This window comes from Numida meleagris, chromosome 2 (genome assembly GCF_002078875.1).
Source record: "Numida meleagris isolate 19003 breed g44 Domestic line chromosome 2, NumMel1.0, whole genome shotgun sequence".
Lineage (NCBI taxonomy): Eukaryota > Metazoa > Chordata > Aves > Galliformes > Numididae > Numida > Numida meleagris.
The window spans coordinates 110,232,538-110,259,946 of NC_034410.1; positions in this window are offsets into that span (position 1 = coordinate 110,232,538).

Here is a 27,409-nt window from a genome sequence, read left to right on the forward strand (position 1 = left end):
AGGGGCATCATTAAAAATATACAATATAAAATGTACCTTTTGCATCATAAAAAAGATCAGTATAAAAAATTGTTTCCTGAGAAAGATTTGACTTTTTATTTGACTGAATCTTGTTCCAAAAGCTGAACATTACAAGAGGTTTGGATTGTCCTCTATAAATGCATGTAAATTAGTCTGGATGGCCTTGTACACAAGCTAATGAACTGAGGCTCCCACACAATCATGTCTCTAATGGTTTTTGTCTTGTTCATTCCCTTTTTGGAGTATTTTTTTCTTACTCATTTACCTTGGTATAAGGATTTATCTCTATCTAAACCTTTTGTGAGAACTCAAAGGCTCCTCATGCTCCTTACACTTTTAAATATTAAATTCTGAATTAATGACAGCCTGGAAATTCACCTCCTGCTAGCATTCCAGTACTGAAGGGGAATTTTTGCAGGGACTCGGATGGACTCATGTTAAATGGGAAAAGCCAAGTAAGAGCTCATTAAACACTGTTTACTTGAAGTTCGGGACAAAAAGCACAAGTACTTCAAATCAGTACAAAAATATGTATCACTTACGTAGACTAGGCCTGGCCTGACATTATAAATTGTTAATAAATAGCAACAAGGCCTACCAAAGCCTACTAAGTTAGCTAAATGATAAGCTAAAAGCTTTCCATTTCCTTGCCACGAAATAACAACTCCGATGTGTTTTATACTGTTATTACCTTCGGGGAATTTAGACTTTCATAAGTGCTATTGCTATTTACTTTATTTGCTAATGCATATAGCTGGGCTCTAATGTGAGGAAAGTTGAAAAGGCAAAACCAGTTTGTGTTTGGAAGTGCCTGGCAATTTGCAAAGGAAATAGTGAAAGTAAATTTAGAAAAGCAAGTCTGTTACTTCTAATAATGCAAGGACATGGGTTCCTTCTAATTTGGATGCTTGCCTAAGAACACTCCCATGGAATTTTTAGCTGAGCAGTCCAGTTTGCCGGGTATAATTGTTTCAGTCTCCCCAGGGGAAGGCAGATACCTCTGCAAACCTGCCCAGTCACCTTGGATGTTATGCTGTTCCCACTGCTTATGCAGTTGGTGTGCAGGTCCCAGGAAGACAAACTGTGCAGCTGGGCTGGGATTCTCACAGAGCACTGCACCATTGGGTGGTAGATCCCATAGTAGGCTCACCCTTGGCTGAGGGGCCTGACTTTATGCTCCAGGAGCTGCCCTGCTCCTGAGCTTTGGCTAGCTGAAACAAATATATATATATATATATATTTTCAATCTTTCTGTGATAACACCCACAAAGAGCGCTGACTGTATGAAGTGAAACCTTGCATGATGGTGTTTCTCACAGCTGGTCTGACACCTCAGGAAGATGCTTGCATGGAATTTGTGACACCATTAAAATTTTCTTCCTTTCTTCTGAGCTGGGTGACAGAGACTCCAGATCTTTTATTCTCTCTGTGCTCAGAACTCTCAGGCCTCTCTGTGAGCTGCCCAGGAGCTGTGGAAGTTGGCAAAGCAGCAGTGAGTTTTTATCAGCACCGTCTTCACGATTTACAGCCCTGGCCCAGCACATGTGGACACATTTGTGCAACATTCCCTTCACCTGCAGCCCCAGCAGCCAAATGTCTGCCCTGATATAGAGCGTGAGCATACTTCTGCACAGCACATTGATGGTACTTTATTTGTGTGTGAGAAAAATATCAAACTGCCTTGTTTCATCAGCAGCCGTCCAAGGGCAGAGGATAAGACTTAGCGCTGAATCACAGATATTCATTACTCTAAAAGCCCTGCTACAATCCCATCTGCTGTTTGTTTGCTGCAGCATTGTCAGATTTCAAACTGTAGGAGAGGAAAATAGAAAGTACTGTGCCAAAGTGAAGTGGTTTCAGCGGCCGAATTTCAGCAACATAGTTTTTAAAATGGGTTTCACTAAGGCTTTTAAAATGTTTCTGTCAAATCAATTATTTAAACAGGCACAAGATGCTAGATATCAAATGAGGCATGCATCTAGATCATCAGAAAATTAACTGTTAAAATAGCTCCCTTTCTTTCACTGTTTTTTTTTTTTTCTGTTGTCGCCCATGCTAGAAGGGCTCTATGCTGAAATTTGTGTGACCAAAATGACTTCATGAATTAGAAAGAGAAACTTCTCTGAGAGAGCTCACATACACACCAGACCTGTTTCTGTCTTCTGACAGATCTGAGGTTGCAGGGCAACTCTGGGCCATGTCCATCCCTGCAGCAATTTAAACACTGTCAGGAAGATGTCGGCAGCAGGAAACAGGGGCAGTCTGGCAAATATCATAGTTCTCCGGCATCACTGAAATGCAAGAACTTGAATTAAGGGAAAGTTTTTTGTCTTTCCAGGAAAGCAGCATACAGCTTTAAACAAAGTAAAAAATGCACTGTCATCCAACTACTTTATTTACTTTAAATCCTCCTGAGGCCAAGTCAGCGACCTGAGAGGATAGGGAGTTTATTTAATATCAGAATGAATCATTCTTTTCAATTGCCTTCAGTGTGAGGGTCTGCAGGAAAAGCTGTTAGTCTGGACAGGATCCCAGAGCCAAATGTGAGCATGGACTGTAAACTAAAACATGTTAATCTTGAAAATCTGTGAAAACTCTAAACAGAAAAACAAAGCATAAGACCTTGCTAAAGGAGAGCCGGAGCTGGGCTGAGGTGCAGCTGGAGCAGCATGCATCCGCTCCCTGTCTCTGACAAACGCAGGCGACCTTTCCAGTTTGGAGGATTGTGAAACCTTCTAATGAGGAAGCCGAGTGCATGCTGTGAGCTCTAACAGAACATGATTGAATTTCACTTTTACTGCTTTGCTGCTATTACTGCGCAGTGACCTGTGGAGTTTGCTAATAAACTGCTCTTCCCATTATTATTACTCATTACAATAGGCGTTATCAGCATCCTTCCCCTCCTCTTCTCTTCAGCAGATTCAATCACTTTATCTTGGCAATACATTAGTAAATTAGTACTATTACTGAACACTTTCTATATTCAACTGTCTGAAAGACAGACTGCTTGCCTGCTTCTACAGACCTGAATAAAGCACTGTTAAGTACAGATGCTATGTGGGGCTCACAAGTTGTGTAATTATTTCCACAAGCTGTTTTCTCTATTAAACACAATTTAAAATTCTTTTTTCCTCACCACTCTCCTCAGAGGGTAAGAGTTCTTGTAAACAAAACCTTCATATAATCATGTCTTTACTACCAGTGTATAATTTTATTTAAAAGGAAAGGAGGGGAAAGTTTACAGGGCTCTTATTATCCAACTGTTATATTTCGTGATTAAATGCGTTGAAGCAATAATTCAGAGCGAAGGGGTAGTGCTGAGGGCAAGAAAATTTACAATGTAAACACTTAGTGAGCCACATTGGATACTCAGACCTCTTATCTAGCAAAAATGATTTATAGAAAACAACTTGATTGCATTTTCAGCCCTACTGGGTGATTAGATGAGAGCTCTTTGTTGTTATGACTGCCTGCTTTAACTAAACTTAACTCCATCTGCTTTTCATTCAGCAGCCAGCACCTCTCTCTGGCAGGCAGCTGCCAGGTAAAGAGCTGGGGGCTGATGATGCCAGCTGGCTCACAGCTCTCAGTTCAGCTCCGTGGCCTCCCACAGGCTCCCTGCCAGAAGGCTGGACATCATCTGATCCCTTACTGAGGTTTCAGGTGTACAGTTTGCTGGGTGAAGAAGTGGTTGGATGGGAGTATTGACCTGCTTGAGGCTAGGAAGGCTCTGCAGAAGATTCTGGGGATAGGCTCGATCGATGGGCTGAGGCTAAGAGCATAGGGTTGGGAAAGAATTCCTGGATAGCTGCTCGGCCAAAAAGGATCTGGGGTGCTGTTTGATAGCTGACTGAACATGAACCAGCAGTATGCCCACGTGGCCAATAAGGCCAATGGCTCCTAGCCTGTATCACAGATAGTGGGGTCAGCAGCACTAGGGAAGTGACTGTCCCCTTGTACTTGGCACTGTTTTGAGACAGCACCTCAAATACTGTGGTCAATTCTGTGTCCCTCTCTACAAGAAGGATGTGGGGTTGCTCAGAAAGCAGCAAAAAGCTGATGAAAGGAGTAGAAAAAAAGACTTATGAGGGGTGTCTGAGGGAACCAGGGCTATTCAGTCAGGAGAAGAGGAGGCTGAGGAGAAACCTCAATGCTCTCCACAACCGCCTGAAAGGAGGTTGCAGTGAGAAAGGTGTTGGTCTCTTTTCTCAGATGGCAAGTGATAGGACGAGAGTAAACAGTCTCAAGTTGTGACAGGACAGATTTAGACTGGGTATCGGGAATAACTTCTTCACAGAAAGAGTGATCAGGTTGGCCAGGGAAGTGGTGGTGTCCCAATCTTTGGAGGCATTAAAGAGACAGGAAAACATGGCACTAAGAGACATGGTGTAGTGACAGAACTTGAGAGGTCAGGTTGGCAGTTGGACTTGATGATCTTGAAGGAATTTTCCAGCCTAAATGACTCTGATTCTATGAAATTTCTTCTCCATCTTTGCACAGATATCATGTTTCTCAGATAGGGTGTCTTTTGCTAGCCTAAAACTCCTGGAGAGTAAGGTATTAATGGAGAGCAAATGCTGTAGACAGGAATATTTGGTACTTTTATGTTCCAATCATTTGAGACTGTAATCAAAAATACTATTATCAGATATGCCTGAAGCACCTGAGCAACACTTTGTTCTTGTCACTATCACAGGTGGTGGAGAAAAACAAATAATCTAGCATCTTCCCATTTATTTGACTTTAGCTCATGGAAGGCTCTTTAGGAAAAGGACATTAGACCACTGTTTGGAAATGACATATGTGGAAGATGAACAAGGAGAATAATTAAAAAATAAGTACAATCACTTTTTAATGTAAAAATGATTGCTGTCTCTGCTTTCTCATGTACAAATGTGTAACTGAATTTCATTTCTGTGCTTTCCCACCTGCAAGTAAAATGATGTAAGCCCCTTGGACCTTAATTATATTGTCAGAAATACTGATGTAAGTCCTATGAGATATTCACAGTGTGATTGCTGGTGTTTATGAGGACAAAGTGCTCTGTGTAGGAGCTGAAAATGCATGTAGATGTTCACTCCAGATGGGGGAGGTATTCTGAAAGTAGGGAAAAACTTCTTAAATGATCATCTTGAGCATCTGAGTATTTGCATTTGAACTGAAGAGTGAGATCCACAACAAGACCTCAAGCACTGCAACAGGGCTCAGAGTCAAATGTGAGGTCTTCCTGCAAAGTTCATGGTGAGAAATTTAAAGCCAGAAATGGGAGCTGCATGTTAAGAAAACAAGAGAAAGAGTTCCCTTCTTTGTATCTGTGCCCTTTATTCCAAGTTAGAGATTTTATTATGCTTAGAGTTCAAGCTCAGATCTCTTATCTGGACTTAGGGCTTAGCTCTGAAAAGGAGGAGAGGTTTTCATCCACCATCAGTGCAGGGATCCCTGGCACATCACCACTGTGTTCCAGATCCAGACTCTCCCTTCCCTTGCAAGGGTCTTCAACCCCCCATGCCCAGGATGAGGATTTGTTTCCCAAGGAATGAGAAAAAATATTCTCAATGGAGGAAAGAGTAATAGCTTGGCTTAGGAATTACATCTTCCACCTGAGGCTAGAGAAAGCTGGATTCTTGTCCTTTCACAGAATGATTAATATAATGTAATGCAAGAGTGCAGCAGGGACTAGGCGAGCACACAATTTCTCTTTAAAGCCACGTTTCTCAACAGACAGGGAGTGGGGGACTAATCTGTAGGCTTTATCCCAAGAGTTTGGCTCAGGAAACCTGCTGTAACTGGGATTTTATGCTATGCTTCCCTCCAAGGGCTGGGCTGTGAATGCTCTCATCTCTTTATTTCCCTGAAGGCAATATGTTGCTTGTCCAGTTCCTTTCCTGGGATAGGAAGTGTTGTCCTACATCTTGTCCTACAGCAAGCCCCTTGGATGAAGGTTAAAATGTTAAATCTAAACAAACTTTTCTACCGTATGTCCAGCTGAAAGGAGAGGGGTGGTTACTTGCATGTTTAAGGAAGCTGCTAAAAGTGAATGGTTTGTGGCTAAATAAAAGGAAATATGTGCTGGGGAAACCCATTTCCCTGTTTAGTTTGTTTTCAACTAGGTCCCTATGGTTTCTTATTTCAATCAAGGCTACACCCACCAGCCAGGATATTAAAGTTTCTAAAGATGATGGAAAAGAATAGAAATACTCATAAGCAAATGCTTAAAAGTCAGCTAAGAAACAGGACATAGTACAGGACAGGCAAGAGACACTCTCTGCCTAGAATATTTCATGCCTTCCTTCTTTGACAGCATTATGTACTGTTTTTTTTGTTATTGTTGCTTCCCGTCTAAAACTCGCATGTCTTTTTTACTCAAAAACTTAATATAACTGACTGCATACGCACATTTTTGGGATACTCAGACAATAGGTTGAGCCCTTACAGTAGCCCATCGTAAAGGCACAGAAAGTTTTGGTGACTTGACAATTATAGCTCTGGGACAGGAAATGTAAAGTCCACTCATAGATCTTAGATCCTTTACAGTACTTGGATTGTCCTGGTTCTACCTATGAAGGCAGAATTTGTAATGGGTCCTAAGTGACAGTTCACATCTCACAAAATATTGAGGTATATAGATTGTCTCATTCTCAAATCTGTCTTGTTCCACCTTTACACAAATGGAAGACTTTCCTAAGCAAGGAGAAACTGTCTCACCAATTAAGCACGTAGCAGTTTTCCAATCCTGTGCAGTGACTGCAATTCTGTGTATCTGTGTGAAGCTGACAGTGGAGTATGTTGTTGATGATGCTTCATTCTCTGGGGAGTAAAGGTTCAGGCTTAAGGGAAGACCTTCAGAATGAAACTGATTGTGTTGGAAAATGTCTCACTGCCTCCCTCACTATTTCTTTCCGTAACTAAAGGAACAATGTGGGTTTTACTTGTGGATTTTACTGAGCTGCTGCACACCGTGATGATGCTGGGCTGCCCATTGAATCCACTTTTAGAAAAAATGGAATTGAGTGGACTGTGATAGGCTTCATGCATTTGTCATGGAAACTGAGAGTGAGGTTAATCTCACTCTACTATAAGTCATTCTGAAGGTAAGGTAATGCAGTCACAGCTAGAAAGAACTTGAAGTTGATGCTCAAACCAAAATCTATGTGATTTATTTTAATGATACCCTTTGAAGATAAATAATCAAAAGCACAAAATTGTAGCTCATTTGTGTCAGAGCTCTAGTGCACTGATCTTCTGCCTTACGAAATAATAAATAAGTCTGTCATTATTTGCTGCCTACTCACAGTGAGAAGAATCACTCATTCCTTATACTCACAGCAAGTGGTGAAGTGAGGAAAAAGAAAGGAGGAAAGAAAATCAGTTCACCTATTCTTTAGGCTGTGCTGCAGAACATAGAAGTTTGCTAAAATGAAAACAAAAACAGCAACCAAAAGAACTCTAGAAAAGTATTCCTTGTGTTGCTGGTAAAATCAATGTATGGTGTATATAGAAGAGATGCATCAACACAAATCCCCTAGTTTTACAGCAGGAAATCTTTTGTATATATATAGAATACGTAAGGCAGATCACAAAGATGAAAAAATCTTTTAGTGCCCCAAAAGGCTTTTTTGCTGATATTTTCTTCTGAAAAAATAACGTTAAAACATCTGAGCATTTGCTGTTTCCCAGGCATGAGTCCAGAAAGATCAATAGAAAAAAGTGATTTGAGCAACTGACACTAGAGGAAAAAAAGGTGTAAAATCTCTGACTTGAATAGAAACAAAACACATTAGTTCTTGTCAAAATACTCTATCTCATCCATCAAATACACCAGAAAAACTTTATCCTTGGACACTCAAAAAATCAGAGAAGTAATTCTGGAACTACTAACAGTTTTATCATGAGGAAAAGCGAGGAATAGGAAGGATGGGAAAGGGTAAATATACTGCACCTAAAAAGAGGGATGGGGCAAATAAAGGGGAAAGAAAAAGGATCAGGGAATTATGAAGCAGGCAGCCAACTTCAATTTCCAGAAGACTTCTGGAATAAATACTTCAACAATTTATATTCATCTGGAATTCAGTAAAGTGCAGCCAGATATGAAAATGTTAAGGGCAAATAAACTGTGTTTTGTTGTGCAACCAGCTGTCAGGTCTTATGACTAAGGTGCAATCCATAGATGTTCTATAATTCGATCTTTGTGAGACTTTTGATGCCTCTTAATATGGAATTTTCATAAGGTATAATATATGATCCAGAAGCAACTTTTACAGAATACTGCAAAACTACATGAATAAAATTTTTTTATCATTGCCTAACTGCTAAAAGAAATTACTCTTTCAAGAGGTTCCCACTGATTCCATGCTGTGTCTCACTGTAAGGCATATGATCATTAATTACTTATGTATAAGACAATAACACTGGAGACAGTTCTTCATGACATGCACCAGTTGTGTTCTACTCAGGATGGATAATGCCTCAGCTGGAGCCACATGTCCATCAGCTACTTCAGAAAAAGATCTGGAATAACTGGAGGACTGGAAGGAGAGGAAGAACTGCAAAAAAATTAAGTTGCACAAAGAAAAGTGGAAAATTCTTGTTTAGGATTAACAAAAATATGGAATGAGAGCAGAGGAACATGAATCTCCTGGTGTGAAGTGGAAAAACATGCTTTTGATACCTGTGTAGAGGATAAGATGTGTGTAACTTGAAAGAGAGAGTAAGATTAGATCTAAATGAAATGTTCTCACAGGGTAGGTACAGAAGCAGTTGAAATGAGTGGCTTGGAAAAGCGTGGTACTTGCAGCATTTGTTGTCTGCCATGGCATCACCAGGGACTGTAAAGTTGTGGTGACTCTATCTTGGCAAAGGAAACAGGGAAGGTGAGCGGATCTGGAGTTTCCAGCTAGCTCTCTGTGGTGTTTTACTGCCACAACAGAAGCTGAGATGAAGCAGATGGACTCAACTGCCATTTTTTGCCTGTTATCTTAAGGAGTTTGCATTGAATAATTGCTCTGCATTGGATTCTGATCCTCATATATTAAAACCTGGCAAGAGAAAGGGGCCTTCTATGTGAGTTGGTAATGATTTTCCCAAACATAGAGCACCACAGTAGTGTGACTTGAGTACAAATGGGACTCAGTCTGGTCTAACTCACTTGGCTGTCCAGCTGTCAGGTGGGAGTTTTCATTATTTCAGATTCTGAAATATGTTGTTCTGCAATATGCTGTCATATAATTCATCATCCAGCATCACAAACACCTTTACAAAAATATTTTCATGTCTATGGTTTTAGTCTAGTGAAAACAACGCCACAGGGAAGACAAAAGATTACTGCCAGTTCAGGATACCATGAATCCCTGGCTTCGCTCAACCCTCATAGTTCTGCACAACTTGTTGTTCAGATTAGTGTCTGGTATGCTGGAGAAAAAACATGTAGAAAAATCTCATGGCAATGAGATTATTTGCCATGATTATTTGCCATGAAATGTCTAAAAGGAAACACTTTTCCCTATTCCTAACCTTCAATTTGTGTTGGCAGGAGTCAGCGTAGGCTGTGTGACCCAAACTTTTCCATGGTGACTCAGCTTTACACTGTCTACACTTCTTTGTAAAGTAGACATAAGGTGAAGTGTGTTTTCTTTTCTCTAGAAATAGGGACAGCAGATGGCTTGTGGAAGAAACTAAACTATATTTCTGGTCCTCCTGGGGCTTGTTTAACTCAACCTTCCACATAAATAGTCAGATTGTGTTTACTTGCCAGTGAAGAAAAGTCTACTTTCAAGTTCCTTTATTTTCAGAAGACATAAACATCACCAAAGGATGACATAACATTAAAGCAATTTTAGTAAATTACTAAAAAAAAAATCTAAACTGCAGAGGTAATATAATAATATCACCACTTCTACTGTCAAAGGTTAAAATGAGGTTACTGAATCAATTTTGTGAAATTTCTGAGATTTTGCTATAGCAAATCTTGGTCTGCCATATGCAGATACTGAGCTTGTAATGAGCATTCAGACCCCTAGTTTCAGGCTCTCTGATCAATCTGCTTAGTCTTTCTGTGACTGGCAGATTTTAAAATTAATTTGCTTTGGCATTTATACCAGTCATTTTCAAAAATCATCTGTAGAGGCTTTGCATATCTTCCTAGAGGTAAACCAAGCTTTCTAAAGAAGAGCAAAAAATTTGTCTCTTCAGTATCTACATATCGTCTACAAGCGACAGGAAACAGCCTGTAGTTCGCAATGCAGGCTGATATGAATTATGTATTTTCTCAAACAATGGGCCAAGTTTATGTATGTTTTCATCTAATGTTCAGGTTACAAATTTATCTGACATGGGACTGTCAGGTTAAATTATCTTCCACAGGGTCATTCAAGGGGATGTACAAACAAGCATTGCAAAGTGGAGAGGAATCTTTCAAAAAGCTACATCTGTTATTTGAGGATTATGTCTATTTATCACTGAAACACTGAAGTTTAATTCAGTGGTGTCTTTATTCAGGATTAAAGAGGGTGTTTTTTCCTATTTCTACTATACCTTTTCATTCTTTTTAGTGAACGTTGCAAAAAGTTTCCCAGTAGATATAAAGACAATGCAACTAGAATCTAATAAAATTACGTGTAATTATACTATTGAGATCTGCAAGAAAGAACATAGATTAATCAAAAGAAACTCTGTGAGTGATAGAGCCTCCTCCCTGATGTAAAAAAAATAAAAAAATACCCTGGTATATTACCTGAGCTAAACATCTGTCTGGTTTATCCAGAAGCAGTCAAGAAGTGTCCTGAGAACATGTTCCTGAGCTGCTGGTACAGCAGGATATGTGTAGGATTTATGGCCATGTGCCAGGGAGCACTTATTGGTTTAACAGCAATCTCAAGAACACTTGTAGCAACATCTGTCTTTACTGGAACAGCCTCATTGTGCCAAGTAATTCTTATCCTTGCTAGAAAATATCCTCTGACAACATCTCTGTGTCCTGGGTTGCCGAATCTTGAGTGATGAACTAACAAAACACAACTAGGTGCCAGTTTTTATTTCACACTACAGTCCTGGTAGGTCAGTGTTGTTAGTCCAGACACAAGTCCTGAGAACTGCTTTGACGAGCTCTGTAGGGTTTTAGCTCTCTGTTAATGTTATTTACATAACTTTCTGTTTCAAAACTAAATGGAAGTGATGACATGCCAGAAAGAAAATGTTGCCATTGTTGTTGAGAGAAACTTCACACCCCAGTTTGTTTCTGGTAAAAAATGCCAGATGAATTGGCGTTACTTCATTTGGCCTCTGGGGACAAAATGTCCTCCAAGAAGTAAGATAGGACCTTCAGCAAACATCTTTTCTGGAAGAAAAATAAAGAAATGCTATGTTATGAATCATAGAGAAGAGTGTAAAAGAGAAAGGTCTTTTCAGTTTGAGAAGACTGAAAGGAGAACAAGGTACCAATAACAACACTATCCAGGAATGGACAGCAAAGCTCAATGAAAAAATACCATGTTTAAACAGTCCTGCCTGGAAACCTGCAAAAAGTGTAAATATAAAGCTGTAGAGGAAACCTTTAGAATGATCATTGGAGTCATTATCTGAGAAAATCTTTAGAAATATCTTAGAAAGTGAATGGATCAAAGTACATGGCAAAGAATAAAACTCTTTTAGCAATGTTTTTATCTTGAGATTTCTGCTTGAATTCTCCAGATAAATGTCACCTTTTACAAGAGGTGATGGCTGTAAAGCTAGAAGACATTTCTGCAGAGGAAGAGAAAGGAGCACAGAACAGAGGCACTGGGGCATGAGCTGTCATCCGTGCCAGTGAGACTAGAGCTGTTGGATCTGCTTTAAAATGCACTTTTTGTGCCCTTTCCTCTTTTGACGTGTAAAGGGAGTTTCAATGTAACTTTCTGTAAATTCTTGGTACAACAGTGAGCTCTTTGGTTGCTGGGAGTGTGTGGTTTCTTCAGAGTTTCCAAGAAGTTTTTAGATTTTGCACACTCACTTTTCACCATTTCCAAAAACACATGTCTATTATTCCTCGGGGTGAGGCTGTATACACATATGTTTTAAGTTATGTTTAGAAATTAGTCTACAGCTTGATACCTACAAGAATCTGAACCTTACAGTTTTTCTTGCTTCTGTGTAACTTTCTCTCTTGTTTGTATGATTGCCTCTTTTCAGAAAAAATCATCCCATTTTTCTCTGGATGCCAGATTCATAAAGGGAGGGATGTCAAAGAACATCTTTCAAGTGGGAAACAGTGAGTCACGGTGATGACAAAGAGAAATATGATTAATGTTGTCACATTTTCAGGTATTTCAGTTCTTCAGATATCGCAGGTAATGATTCATAGATTCTTTACAGATTTCAAAGTGCCTCTAATGTTTTTTCTACCAGATGCTTTGCCTTTGTGATGGTTGTCAGCATTAGGAGTCTTATTCTAAACATTAGTGAGGCCTTAAAAGCATGCACTTAAGGGTTTTATGGAAAGCACAGACCTCTTGCCTTTGTAAGCAACCCTAAAACTCCCCAGACAAAATTGCTCAGCTTTTAGCCAAGAAATTTGAAGTTTGGACTGCAGTTTGGATCACAAAGTTTAATCTGAGGAAACGAGGGAAAAAAGTGGAGTGAGAGATGGAAAGTGAACGCAGACAATGTATGAGAGTTAGAACGGGAAGTCAAAGCAGCTTTTAAAGCAAGGCAAAATTTTGGTGGATATGGATATTATTTACTTTTAAATTGTCCCCTGAGCATTATTTCAAACAACTCATTGATCTCTTAGGAGGCAGGAGCGGTCTACACAGCACCTGGCTCTGTGTTCTCATTTCCTCTACACTTCAGAGTTTTTATAGAAGGATCCTTTTACCCTATAAACTCCCAGTGAATTAAATTTAAAATGAATGCAACATTCAGTCTTCTCTACCCCCACCACCTACAGTTTCTTCTGCGTCCAAGATTTAATGGCAGAGCTATTTCTTGTGCAGCAAATGCAGCAACAGCGATCACAGCAACAGCAATCTTATTACTAACTCCATTTTTTTGTGATTGTATGGATGAGACTGTGTCTTGCAGCATTCACTGTTTCAGGAAAAATGGGGTTGTTCCTGCTGAAGTTATAGAACGTATTTTATGAAGACCTTCTTTTTCTATTTTTTTTATTTTTTTATTATTTTTATTTGTTCACAGTATTTATCAATTCACAAGTTTAGTATTTCTGTGCAAAACAGTGTTTTAATATGTTTAAATCACAATTTTTATAGTTCAGTAACGTTGTTTTCTAATGCTTGTACCTGTGGATTCTTTCAGTGGAGATTATCATTTTTCCCTCTACCTTCTCACCCTCGATTCATAGAAGGTTTTGTGGCTTGAATGACGATAATGAACAGGCAAATAATCTATTTCAATTTGCAGCACTGCTAGCTCCTCACCCTTCCAGCCATGTACCTTCTGGTTCTTCTATCTCTTCTCATCCAGTGTATGTTTGCCTGTTTACCTGAGTAGTAATTTTTATCCTTAGACCTCTGACCCTTCATCCTCTTCCCATGCTTGACCACTCACTGAGCCTGCTCCCTTACCCTGCACTTCTACCCTTCACACTTGGAGAAGAGGAGGCTCAGGGGAGACCTTATCACTCTCTACAACTCCCTGAAGGGAGGTTGTTGTGAGGTGGGAGTAAGCCTCTTCTCCCATGTAAGTAGCGACAGGACGGGAGGCAGTGGCCTCAAGTTGTACCAGGGGAGATTCAGGTTGGGTGTTAGGAAAAATTTATTCTCCGAGAGTGGTCAGGTGCTGGAACAGGGTGCTCAGGGAGGTGGTGGTGTCATCGTCCCTGGAGTGGTTCAAGAAAAATTTAGATGTTGTACTGAGGGACATAGTTTAGAGGGAAATATTGGTGATAGGTGGATGGTTGGACTGGATGACCCTGGAGGTCTTTTCCAACCTTGGTGATTCTATGATTCTGTAGGCCTCATGAAAGGCTTACTCAGGGAAGGCAAGGGCTTGGTTGTGCATGAATGGAGCTCATTCATGGTTGGAAGGATGCTCCTCCACATTTATTACTAAATTTCTTTCAGTATCCAATGAGCAGGTGTAAACTGATATTTTTAGAAGGTGTTGATTTGCTGAATTCAAATGCTTTCCCACAAGTAATGGCATATCCCATAGCTGCTTCTCAGTCAGATCATGCGTATCACATGCTATCGACTTTCATCAAATATTACTCCACTGGATCCAGTAGCCTTTGTGTTTTGAATAGCAAATCTTCAAAGAAAAGTGTATACTACTCTAATTCAAGGATGATGAGAGTTTGGGAGGTGGTAGATTTTCTAAGTAGTTTATTTCATGAAATAATCTGCCTGAATGTTACTGATTTTCGTTATCTTGTTTCCTATTAGAATTTATCTCATTCAATTTCTTTGATTTTCTTGCACTTTCTCACTAAGTATAGGAATATATACCCCCCTCTATTTTCACCTAGTGAAGGCATTATTCTCTGTAATCAAATCACTCTTCAGTTTTCTCCTCTAACAGACTAACCAGATTTGAGCATTAAGTCTTTAACAGCATGACGTTTTCTCCAGAAAATGAGTAACTTCTGTGATATCTGCATGATTCTCTTGAGGTTTCTAAACCCTACTACAAATGCAGCCACCAAAAATCCATGCTGTATTTCAGTATGAGCCTCGCCTATGTTTCACACAGGGATAAAATGACTTGTGGCTTGTGGATTAAAGGGTCCAAACAGTTCTTTTTCACTAATGCATGTCATTCAGAGGTATGAATGAGGTTTTCTTCCCTACAGTGAATTTTAGTTCCTTTCAGAACTTCTACTTTCCAGGATACAGTCCTGCATTCTGTTGGTATATCTCATCTGTTAAGAGATATTTAGCTATGTGCCTTCTCTGTCTTCATTATTATTTACTGGTTTCTAAAAGTCCCTAAATTTTAGCAAAGGTACTTTTTCTTCTTACTTTGTAGCTTCTGTTGAGCATTTCCTGCCTCTTCAGTCAAAGCTAGGCATATATTTTCTTCCATTCATTGTAGGTGGATTTATTTGGGCATCTCTTCATTTTAAGCTACTTATTGAGATGTCAAAATAAATGTAATTCATGAAATTATTTGAGCTCTAGGAACCTCATTATGTTTAGAAGAAAGCCTCTGTAAATTGACCCTTTTTAAAAACATTTGCTGTTTCAGAAAAACTCCTTGTATAAATATTTAAAGTTCGAACATAATTTATTACCTTTTGACATAAGCTGCCAGGTGGTAGATCTATTTATGCTGCAGTTTGTTCTAATTTCATTTTATTTATTGGTGTGGTGATTAAATTTCATATGAAAAATTCAAGAAATTGCAGACAATAATAGTAAATATCAATTATGTAACATCTCAGATGAGCCAATTCAACAGAACAGCTAATAACTCAACAATTTTATCCATGCCACGCAGTAATTTCTTTTAAATATGAATGCTTCACATGAATAAATTACATTAATTTTCTCTTACAGTGATATATCTTCAATAACAAAAGTAAAGAGATGAGGAGAGGATAAGACTTAGTCTGTTCTGTAGAATAGAATCATAGAATCAGCAAGGTTGGAAAAGACCTCAAAGATCATCCAATCGAACCATCCACCTATTACCAGTATTTCCCATTAAAGCATGTTCCTCAGTACAACATCTAAACACTTCTTGAGCACCTCCAGGAACTACCTCCCTGGGCAGCCCATTCCAGCACCTGACCACTCTTTCAAAGAAGAATTTCCTAACGTTCAACCTGAATCTCCCCTGGTGCAACTTGTGGCCATTCCCTCTAGACCTATCGCTAGTTACACAGGAGAGGAGGCTAACCCCCAGCTCACCACAACTTCCTTTGAGGAGTTGTAGAGAGCAATAATGTCTCCCCAGAGCCTCCTCTTCTCCAGACTGAACAATCCCAGATCCCTCAGCCACTCTTTGTAAGACTTGTGCTCCAGACCCCTCACAGCTTTGTTACCTTCTCTGGACATGCTCCGGGGCTTCATTGTCTTTCTTGTAGTTAGAGGCCCAAAACTGAACACAGTACTCGAGGTGAGCCCTCACCAGAGCTTAGTACAGAGGGATGATCACTTCCCTGCTCCTGCTGGCGACGCTGATACAAGGCAGGATGCCACTGGCCTTCTTGGCCACCTAGGCACGCTGCTGGCTCTTGTTCAGCCGAGTGTCGACCAATATTCCCAGGTCCGTTTCCTTTACACAGTCTTCCAGCCACTCTGCCCCAAGCCTGTAGTGTTGCCAGGGGCTGCTGTGGCCAAAGTGCAGGACCTGGCACTTGGTCTTGTTGAACTTCATCCCATTGGCCCTAGTCCAGTGATCCAGCATGCCCAGATCCCTCTGTAGAGCTTTCCTACCTCCAGGCAGATTGACACGTCTTCTCAACTTGATGTCATCTACAAACTTACTGAGGGTGCACTCAATGCCCTTATCCAGGTCATAAGTAAAGATATTGAATGGGACAGGCCATAATATAAACCTCTGGGGAATACCACTTGTGACCAGTCGCCAGCTGGATTTAACTCCATTCACCACCACTTTCTGGGCCTGGCCATCCAGCCAGTTCTTTACTCAGCAAAGAGTGTACCTGTCCAAGCCATGGGCTGCCAGCTTCCCCAGGAGAATAGTGTGGGAGACAGTGTCAAAGGCTTTGGTGAAGTCTAAGTAGTCTACGTCAACACCCCTTCCGTCACCCACCAGGCGGATCACTTGATCATAGAAGGAGATCAAGTTGGTCAGGCAGGACCTGCCTTTCATGAACCCATGTTGGCTAGGCCTGATCTCCCAGCTGTCCCGTACATGCCGTGTGATCTCCCTCAAGATGATCTGCACCATAATCTTACCTGTCACTGAGGTCAGGCTGACTGGCCTGTAGTTCCCCGGATCCTCCTTACAACCCTTCTTGTAGATGGGAGTCACATTGGCAAGTCTCCAGTCCTCTGGGACCTCTCCATTTGACCAGGAATGCTGATATATGGTGGAAAGCAGCTTGGCTATCACCTCTGCCGGTTTCCTCAGCAGCCTCGAGTGGATCTTAACCATCCTCATGGACTTATGGTAGTCCAGGTGGAGTAGAAGGTCTCTAACTGTTTCCACCTGAATCATGGGGGATTTATTCTGCTCCCCATCCCAGACTTCCAGGTCAGGGAGTAGAGTACTCCAAGGATAACTGGTCTGACTTTTAAAGACAGACATAAAGAATACATTGAGAATTTCAGCCTTTTCCTTATCCTCAGTGGTCATGTTCCCCGCCACATCCAGTAAAGAATGGAGATTCTCCTTAGCCCTCCTCTTACTGCTAACAGATTTGTAAAAAAATTTTTTGTTCTCTTTTACCCCAACGGCCAAGTTGAGTTCAAGCTGGCCCTTTCTAATTTTCTCCCTGCACATCCTAACAAATTCTTTGTACTCTCCCCAAATTGCCCGTTCCTTCTTCCACAGGAGGCAGATTCTCTTTTTCTCCTGGAGCCTCAGGAAAGCTCCCTGTTCATCCATGTCGGTCTTGTTCCTCATCGGCTCATCTTGTGGCACAGGGGGATAGCCTACTCCTGCACCTTTAAGACTTCCTTCTTGAGAAGGGACCAGCCTTCCTGGGCCCCTTAACCCTTCAGGACTGAATCTCAAGGGGCTCTCCCTGCCAGGGTCCTGAACAGTTCAAAGTCTGCCCTCTGGAAGTCCAAGGTAGCAGTTTTGCTGCCTTCCCTCCTGACTGCAGCACGAATCAAGAACTCTACCATTTTGTGGTCACTCTATCCAAGACAGCTCCCAGACTCCACATCTCCCACCAGTCTTTCTCTGTTAGCAAACACCAGGTCTAAAGGGGCACTCCCCTGGTAGGCTCTCTATAGACTCTACAGATCAATCATGAAAAGCATACATGAAAATAAAGTACAACTTCTTTATAACAGAAATGTATTTGCTACTGAAGCTCAGCAACAAATCAGCTTCCTCTTATAAAATGGATCTCTGGATTTTGATTCAGTTCTGACCCTAAAATACTTGCCTGCCAACAATGTTACTTTCCAAGCTATTTTCCTGGATCATTTCAGAACAAAGATTTAAAAAGATGTCCAGACCAACAGTCACTAAAAGAAGAATGCCCAAAAGGTCCTTCCTTGAAGGGTAATATGCCGTGACTCAGGAATAACATACAGCCCTTTAAGAAAATATCAATAATAATAATAATAATAATAATCTCTGAAAGTACTGCAAACAGAATGCAAGAATCGTACAAGAAAGATAATTGTGTAATACAAATATCCTGGTTTCCATACACTTATCTCATTGCTGTTAATCTTTTGGTAACTGTACTCTAATACGCTATTAACAAGAAACAATCTTGTTCCAATGATTTCACTTTCCAAACGTGGTAGAGGTTTTTCAAAACACACTGAATGTAGAGTTTGTGTAAACTCATATATGTAGGAGATAAGAAGATGCTTAAGCTCTTGTTGATTGGTTTCCAGGCAAAATAAGCAAAATAGTTCATATATCCAGATGTAACAGTCTGAATTTGAAGTGACTTTATGTTCAGTCTGCCTCCTTGCTCTGTTTTGAAAGGAGGCTCAGACCTCAGACACAGTGGTTTGAAGCAGCAACTAGTTTAGACAGTGGTTAGAACTTAACCCTCTATGACCTTATGCTCCATCGTAAAAGTATAGCTGCCAAGGGTACAAAACCAAGTTCAGAATGTTAAGTGTTTTTTTCCTTTATCAGTCATAAATTTCTCAAAGAGTTAAGAATATTTTCAAGTGGAAAGACCTGCCCTCCCTGCTGGTTGTGTGTGTCTCAAATGGCAAAATGTTCAAAAGATGATGAAAACTACCTGTCTTAGACAGTCTCAATATTATGATAAAAAGTAATTTCCACCAAGACTGGAAGGAAAAAAAAATCCCTGATTCTATTTTAGGTCCAAATCTAAAATGAAATAAAACAAATAAATAAAACTGACATGAGTCCTTTTTTATTTTTTAGTAGATGATCAGGGAAGTCTTAACCCAATGTAGAGTCAAAAGTGGATCAACTCAAGATCACTTCCTAAACTACCATTCTTGAGGCAAATTCCAATGTATCACTATCAGTTGAGAGGAAAACAAGAAAGAGTTTGATATTCTTTCAGAGCCTGGAAAAAATAAAATGGTCCTGATGGTAAAACAGTCATAAATTACAACTTAGTCATTAACTCAATTATGCAACATTAGAGAATGCTACAATTTGAAACTTCTACCAATGATGATAAATATTACTGGTTTGTTTTTTTTGTTGTTGTTTTTTTTTTGTCACAGTGCCTTCTTAACACTACTAAGTTCATCAAACACCTTTGCTATCTGAAAAATAACATTAATTGGCATTCGTCTGATATAGTTGGTCAATAGTAATGAAAATCTTTTGCAATTGGTTGTAGTACCTCATTTTTCTCAAGTTAACGTATCATATATATACACATTTTTGAACTGAGTTACATTTGAACTTACGGGACACGAAGTTCAATTATTTTACATAGAATGCATGTTATGAGAGTAATAGAAAATTATTCTCCAGGTAAGTTCCTTTCTTTAAAATTTCTTAAATTGCTCCTAAAATTGACTTTTTTTAGATCAAAATATTTGTAGGCATAAGTGAACTTTAGGTACTTCTGTTTTTTCTTCATCAGATATTTTGTGTTACTAACTTCTATTCTCTTAGCTTTTAAAACCAATGTTTCTTCTTTGTTGTCTTTGAGTGAAGGCCAGCATGATGAGGACCTTCCTGTATTATAAGAATACAGCATGTGTCTAAGACTGAAATACGATCACATTTAGCCAAGGCTTTTTTTATGCTTTTGAAAAAGATTTTTCCCAGCCATTACCCTGCTGCCTTGTCATCGACTATTTGCACTTGAACTTTTCTAAGCTGCATAGGGAATTTTATCTCATCCTGTTCTCTCTGCATTTCTTTTCTAAATATTTATAGTAAAAATAAGCTAAATAAACAAAAATGCTTCCTAATCTCTAGGATATTTAAAACCTTTTAGTGATTTTTCATGCCTCTTCCTGCTGGACTGAAATGCAGAAAGATGATGGTGAGATTTCCAATCTGCACTGAAGCTGTTGCAACACTTATATAGACCTTTGAGATTGCCCTCTACAAAAAAACTAGAGCACTGATAAATCATGTCATTTGACTAGCCGTTATCATTATGCATCAAATCCTCCTTTGAAAAAATAATTTGATAATCCATCAAAGAACTGGATGTGAAAATTACTCTTCCATAAGATGACAGATAGGCTGAAGTTGTTAATTGACTGTGCTGTAGGTAGTCCTGTATTTCCTTAACAAAGCTGTTAATTGGCAGTAAGGTATTTGTATTTTAAAAATAGACAGTATTTTAGAGAACTTTTTGATTTAAATATTTTTTGTTGTTTTCTTGCCTATTTTGAAAGGATTTTATTCTATTTTCTGTCCCTGTACATTTCAAATACTGAAAATTAGAAAAGATAAGAATAAATAAGATGTTGGATGTCTAAATTCTAGAAAAAGTTGCAATTTTGCACTGTACACAAGTGAAGTCACAGAAAGACCAAAATCCTTTCCATTCCCCGTGCCCCCAGCCTGCACTGTGCATAATTTATCAGCAGCAGTTCAGAGATTCTGTGAAATGATGTGGATTCAGTTCTTAACCAAAATTAGCCAATAGGCAGGCAGTGGCTTGCCTTCTACATCACACATGGGCTACCACTACTCTCTGTGTGACCCACTGCTTGTATAAATTTAGTCTGTGAATGAGAAGAAACCAAGTATTCAAGCTGAAGCTGAAGCTTATGCTTGAAGTAAAGAGTGATGCTCTGGAGAGGCTGGAGCCATAGTGCCTCCATCTCTTTGTGTACAGATATAAATCCCTACATGGATAAACTCAGCACAGATCTTCCATAGTCCTCACAGACTCTAGTTTGTCACACCGCAGAGACACCTGGGAATGGCTGTCTGGCACCTTTTGTTGTCCAAAAAGCTGTCCCACTGTGGCCTTTCCAGGTACTTCCCAGCAAGTTCCCATATAAAGTAGCTACTTCAGTAACACCAGTGTGATGGGGGAAACACTCCTACTGGCTATAAAATACAAATACCACATTTTTTTCCCTTCACTGCCGATCCTTTGTGGCATTACTCAGTGACATTGTGATTCTTCCCTCCCCCCCCCACTTACTATTATCTCATCTCCTAACTTATACTACTGTCACTCTGGAAGAACTCTGAATAAAAACGCTCTTTACTAAAGTCCCTCTTTGCCTTTCTTGCTTCTGTAAGTAAGGAGTATCCCATTGCTGCAACTTTGTATGCTGGTGGACAGCAGTGTATCATGGAGCTGGTAGATTCCTTCAGTTGCCTTTGTCCCATGAGCTGCTGTTTTAGCAATCATGCAGTGAGAGTTGTGACATTTACCAAAGCTGCATCACTCTCAAGAAATGCAATATTCAGGTTTGTCTTTTCTGTAAATTGCTCAAGCTGATTGACGTATTCAGTCAGTGGAAATTCAAGCCTTTCAAATATTACTATACCAGAATTCTTCCTGTTGAGAAGGATAAAGCATTACAAGCTGATCCATGTTTTAGTTGCATAGCTGTTTTTACTGAGTCTTCGTCTAGTTATCGAATTGGTATTGAATACTGAATTACTAGATTGCAGAGATTTTGAAAGTAAAAATCTTCCTATTTTAGTGGGAAAAAAGAAATCTCTAAGAATAAGGCCCATGTTCTAACCGTGAGCTACTTTTGAACTGGCAACCTGGTCTATCCCAAGTCTCTTGAGGGTTTTATCTTCTAAATTTTCATCTGTGTTATTTCAGAGAATTTAACTTGTTTTATCTCCATAGAACTATTTGATGAAGAAAACTAGATTTTGGTAAAAAGTATTTTATGGCTATGGCATTGAGCTGTTCAGGAAACACTCAAGATGTAACGAAGACATTAGCCTTGGTTGCAGTGCAACCAAGTCAAAACAAGATGATAATGACATTTTACAGTGCAAACTATATATTCAAATGTGGGCCAAAACATGCAGATTTGTCTTCTTCTGCATGCACGAGAATGCAATACTCCACCGAGAACAAGGGTTGTTGTGTCCAGATGACAGATCTAAGCCTGGATACAAAAACCTTCCTTGCCTTCATCTGTGAGTGATACACATGCAGATGTCTGGTCAGATCTTCCTGGGGAACACAGGAAAAGGCTGTATTCCTCAAGTCTGTCATGTTCTTGTAGCACAGATTTAGACAAAAAACAAGGCACAATAGCAAACAGGAGTCACAGGGAACTGTGACCGTATCCCATTTCATGTGACCAGGATCCAAGAGATAACTGCTTAAGATAAATTCATTTCTCTCAGTTTTACAAAAAGAAGACAGTTCAAGGGGAAAAGAGAACTCTTCAATTCCTAACAGTAATGCCTATAGTGAGAAATCTCTGAGAGCTATCCCATCAGCGAAGGCTGAAAAATGAGTTTTCCTGGACATCTGGGAATCCAATTAAAAAGTAGTTTTAATCAGTATTAAAATATGGAGAAAATTCCATTGGACTTTCACAACTTTTTAGACACTAAGAATAATTAGTGAGATTCCATAAATACGTAGAACACTGGAATGAAATACTGTACACATAGACCAAATTTTCCTATCACTATTTATGTATTTATTTATTGTAGCAGAGGTGTCTCATTTATTAATTCCTCTTTTCAGGAAGATCCATTATTTTTAAGGGTGTTGCACTGTTACACGAATTTCACTTAACTGTAGATGTGGCAAGGCTAGCAGAAAAGGGGGAATATGATTAGCAGGAAGAAAGAAATGTTGATGCAGATGGGAGGTGGAACATGATGGAAATGGGAGAAGGAAGCAGACAAACAAAGGCAGACAAAACAAAACCTGCTACAAAATCTAAGATCACTTCCATGTCACGCAACTAGCTTTTAAAAGCACAGGATAAAACAATCTTCCCACTTGAGGTTAACTGAACATTTTTCTAAAGTTTTTCTATTTTTCCTCCCAAAACAACAACAAAGTAGTATTAAACAACTATATTTCTATCCAAAGATGGTCTATATAGCAGTATTTAACCTCCGTGATCACTAATGGCAGACTTTGATCTTCTTTGCTAAGCTTTTTACCCCTAAACACTTACGTGGTTGGTTAACCTATCCAATACTTTGTTCATTCTTCTACAGTCTTCTTAAGCCTCCAGTTTTTCAATATCAATCCTTCATGTAGGCATTTGTCCCCAGCCAGTTTCCATTATTTTTTCATCTCACTAAATAGAGGTAATACCCTATTTTGGTGCTACTGAGTACTCTTTGTAAAGGATCTCACAGGTGCTCATGTTAAGTTGACTGTTAAACCTCACTGATATCAGTGAATAATGCTTCACTGAGTCCCTTACAACAAATGCTCTCAATTAAGGATTCCTCTGGAAAAAAACTATTCTACTCAACAGTAGGATGATCTTCATTTTTATCTTTTTACTCTTTCAAATTCTCTTCTTACTATATTTTCTGCTTAATATATTTACTGTATGGACCAATATTTCTCTCGTATCACATGGTTGTAACAGTGTACAGCTAACATAGTTAGGGGAAAGAGAAGAGTGGCTGTGTATAATTCTTCTATTAGGAACCCCCCTTTTTTTTAGCAGATATTTTGATGAAGTTTGACCCTACCAAAAGATCAAAAACATGGTCTTCAGAAACAGTGAGTTGGATGAAACTGCCTTGTCAGTGATGTTAGCTTTGTTGCCAAGGAATAAAGGTATAAAAATAAAATTATAAGAAATAATAAAGGCATATTAGGCTGGAAAACAGATCTTTATATTAGCTGCGTCACTTACAAAGAAGCTCTGGAGAGGCATCACAACAGGCATGTTTTGTTCCCCGGTTTCAGAATTTCACACTGCTCTTAAACAGAAGATATCATTCAGCAAGTATGTGCATATGCTGACTTATTCTAAAATAAATAAATAAAAAAAACATATTATTGCTCTGTTGTATAATCATTCATCACCTTCTGCAGGTTTTTCTCGTTTATTTAATGGTTCATGGACTGGGCAACTTTCTGAGCCCCGCACCTTTCCTGCTCTAATACTTTCTTCAGAAAACTTGAAGAGATTTACTTAATTTCACACCACTAACAGCTGTACATATGCAGCTATTACTGCAGAAATTCCTGAGGTGCAGTCCCCTTAGTTGAAATTCCCAGGAAACAGTGATTTCTTAAAGGTGCAGAGAAAACTTGCTCTGATTTCTTCAGTAGTGACCTCGTAGGAAGTCTGTTGTTGGAGCCTATTATCTTTCTACACTCACTTGAGAATCTAGATCAGTTCTTTCAAGGTGTGGAAATAAATTATATTCCAGATGTGGGTGTTTTTTAGTGTGACTTAAGGAATTTGCTAGTTATTTAAGTGACTTTTTGTTAATAGCTTCTGGCGCCTTAATTTATTTATTTTAATATCAAAGAGAATTTTTTTACATCATGAAATGGCTGCGGCTGGAAGGGACTGCTGGGTCCATATAGTCCAATCTCTGCTTGAGCAGGGAAATCCAGAGCAGGATATCCAGGACCACACCTAGACAACTTTTGAAGATCTCCAAGGAGGAGACTCCACAGCCTCTCTAGGCAACCTGTGCCAGTGCTTTGTCACCCACACAGCACAGAAGTTCTTCCTGGTGTTCAGAGGGAATCTCCTGTGTTTCTATTTCTGCCTATTGCCTCTTGTTCTCGCTCTGGGGACCACTCAGTGGAGCCTGGCTCCATCCTCTTTGCACCCTCCCTTTAGGTATTTACAGATATTGATGAAATCCCTCCTGAGCCGTTCATCATCTTGGTGGCCCTCTGCTCGACTCTCTCCAGTATGTCCATTCTGCTCTTGATTTGGGGCTGGGAGGTGTTGGAGGGGGAGGGCAGAACTGAATAAAATTCTCTAGGTGCTGCCTCATATTATTACATCTGTTCAGTCTACTGAAATATTTTTTGGGACCCAGTTGCCCATATGTTTCACTACCTGCATTGCATTGTCCTAAGAAGCAGCTTTCTGAAAGAAATATCTTCCAACTCATCGAGCATTTACAACTTAGGCTGCAATTTTATCCAGGCCCTAAGTCTACTGAAGTGGAGGCTGTCTCACCTAACCTTGGGCATGCATTTCTAATCCTCCTATTTTACCACCTCCACTACTCATCTTGATGTTCAGTGAACTGGTTCAGCAAACTGTTTTGCCTGAAAAACAGCCAAAAACAAATAAAAACTGATGGAGTTTTTACTGGAATAGTTTTCTGATTAATTTAGGTCACACGCATCAGCATAGGACTGGTGATGGGAGTCTGCAGCTGCAGATAATCAGGAGAAGAGGGATATATTACATCTGTGACAGTTCCAGCCTGTCCTTTGGGTGTCTTGAATGGGATCTAAGACCTAGCAGGTGCCTCGTCTCTACTTGGAACACTCCTACTATCTTCCTTTCACTCTCTAACCGTCTTTCTTAAATAAATGCATTTGCTACTTTCCTGAATTTCCACTGCTTCACCTCTTATTGTTCTTTTGTATTTCATGAAGAGGCCAAGAAGACAGATCTGAGTTGTGGGCAGGGCAGAAGAATTACAGCTTTTTACTGAACTTTTTTTTTTGTGGATTTCAAGCAAGCTGGCAAAATATCTAGTCAGCAGAAAAGTCTGCTACCTTTGTATACATAGCATAAAGCCTGTACATATATCCCTCTTGACAGCTGCAATTTAGGAATTAGAGTTCTCTTGCTGTTTCACTGGGGAGAAAGCCAGAGGCTGAGGAGCAGATTCATCAAGGGCTGAGGGCAAATCCAGCACTGCAAGGAGCTAGCTTCTTACACAGACTGAATGTACTTGCTCTTGTTCTGTGAGTACGTGCTTGGCCTTCCAGTCAGTTGGTGACATTTGAATCCATTGTCCAGAATAAGTCAAGTATGTAAAGGTCTGAAGTTCCCAAAGAGAGCATCTAACTCCATTTGTGTTTCATAGAAGGAACAGAATAACTGTGAAGAAAAGTGAGTGCTGTTGAGGGAAATGTTTTCTTCTATAGAGCACACACGCTGCTAAACACCAGAGGAGCTTCAGAGGACGAAGCTCTAGTAAACAGCACAAAAACATCACCATCCTTCCCATCCAAATCTTTAATCAGAACCCACACATTTTTTAGAAATCAATGTCAGTCTGTAAACAAAAATACACTGAAAATCAAAAGCGTCTGCCTCTAGAACCTGCTAAACTATTACTTATCAGGCTACCTTAAACTGCTTGCATTTTTATTTCTTGTTTTTTCTTTAGGCAAGTAGATTATCTAAGCATTCTTCTTCCTTTCAAAAAGTTCTCAGTAACAGTGTAGAACCAATGTTATTGTAGAAGCTTATTCATTCCACTTGCATCAGTATTCATCAGTGATACAGACAATCTGAGGCTGGCAGTGATTCAAGGGCAAGCAGTCATTTTTCTAATCAATACACCTTCAAAAAAGTCATTTACTATCCAAGACTAGACATATAACTGAAACCTACCTTGCTTTGCTCTACTTAACATCCAATCTCTTCTCTAGAAAGCTGAGAGCAACTTGAATTTCCGTTGCCTCATGCAGATTTGGCAGAGTGCCATATGAATTGTTAAGCTTATCAAACGCTGTCTCTGGAACTCCATATAAATGGCCTCAAAAGCCTTTGAAAGGCGGAATAGATTGGCTCGCACCTGATCAAATCATATCATTCCTCTTTAGGATTCATTCTGAGTAGAAAACTCTTTTATATTTAGCTTCCACCAACACTTTTTAACTATTGTTCTAAATATAATCCTCTATTCATTTCAGTCAGGTTGTTCTTTTAACACAACACTCCATGAACATGCAACAGGAATTGTATTAGCCTGTGTTTATATGAACAGGCTGTTGTCAGTGAGCTCTGTGAAAGCTGACATGAGCTTGTTTTACAAGGATGACATCTCTGTTCGAAATGGCTAATGCTTGCAAAGGTCTACACAATTTAACGGTCAAACTACAACACAAATGAGGTTTTTCCACAGGTATCAGAAGTACTGGATGCTATGTGTAAATACTCATTTTTCATTCTTCTCCTCAGTAATACTCCTTCACCTATTCCTGGCAATGGGGTCACTTATCGCCCTCAAGACATGCCTTTACTTTATAGGATATTGCTGCTTTGAAAGCGCTAGGTGGGTGAGTCATCACTTCCTATTGATAGCTCTACAGACTTGTACAACTCTGCTGTGTCTCCTATTCCTGATAAAACTGTTCTGTGATGCAGCCTTAATGCATGCTATAGAACAGTTCATTTTGGACCTCAGGGACTTAAATCTTAACAGTCAGGGAGTGGAGGAGCTC